This window comes from Myotis davidii, unplaced genomic scaffold, assembly GCF_000327345.1.
Source record: "Myotis davidii unplaced genomic scaffold, ASM32734v1 scaffold1642, whole genome shotgun sequence".
Taxonomy (NCBI): Eukaryota; Metazoa; Chordata; class Mammalia; order Chiroptera; family Vespertilionidae; genus Myotis; species Myotis davidii.
Genome location: NW_006293006.1, coordinates 22,292 through 23,231, shown reverse-complemented (window position 1 = coordinate 23,231; position 940 = coordinate 22,292). Strand labels below are relative to the sequence as shown.

Below are 940 nucleotides of genomic sequence, written 5' to 3'. Positions count from 1 at the left end.
TCAAAATCCCAGCTCCCACAATGCAGAAAATGCAGGTGGGCGATGAACATTATTCTGTTGGGTTAACAGCGAAATGGTTGCTACCAAGAAGCCTTTGTAATGTGTGTCATGTGGTTGTAAGTCATAGAGAAAAGGTAATGTGGGCAGATCTGCGTCCGTCAGAAAAAGAGCATTCCTAAGAAACCATAATGAAACAAGACAAATTGAAACAAAGAGACCACTGACACCAGGTGGTCACGGGGTTCCCCTTGGTGATGATGGGCCCTGGCTCAGCCCAAATGGAGATTTTGGGGACGACACCTGGGAAGGAATGAGACCTGAAAGACCTGGCACCCTATCTCCCCCTCATAACTATGAGAATGAGCCAAGGATGCCATTTAATGAGCATCTACTGTGTGCGAGGTACATGCTGGGTTGCCACTCATCACCTATCACCTCACAGCAGTCATGCATCAGGATTGCTGACCCACCACCCACTTCACTGAGGCTCAGAGAGGTTAATCACATGCCCCAGGTCACCCCGCCTGAATATGGCAGGGCTGGGACTGGAACCCAGGACTGTGAGTTCCCTGTGCTTTTCTCACAGTGCTCCCCAGGGGGACACTAGCTTTGTGCTGTAGGCTCCTCCTTTGCAGCGGCCTGTCCACGTCTCATCTGGAGCTGAGGGTCCTTCCTCATTACCCTCCCCTAGCACAGCAGGGACAGGAGGGGCAGGGTGAGGTGTGTACTCCTTGTCTCTCCAGGATCCTTCTCCACCCTGGAGGCCCTGACACCCCATGGGAAGGTTGGGCTTGGCCTGGGGATCTGCCTTCCTGAGCTCTGTGAGGCCCTTCTCCCAGCATCCTGTGAGCAGGATGGGACCAGGGATGAGCAGACAGGAACCCGACACTCAGAGGAGAGAAGGGACCGCCCAGCCCCACAGAAGGAAGACAGAGCCAGG

At 54.1% G+C, this 940-nt stretch overlaps 1 protein-coding gene across 1 annotated transcript in view; it reads right to left on the bottom strand.

The window, feature by feature from the left end:
- LOC102752385 (leukocyte immunoglobulin-like receptor subfamily A member 6) overlaps nucleotides 1–940 on the bottom strand; it is a 32,054-nt gene that overhangs the window by 28,991 nt on the left and 2,123 nt on the right.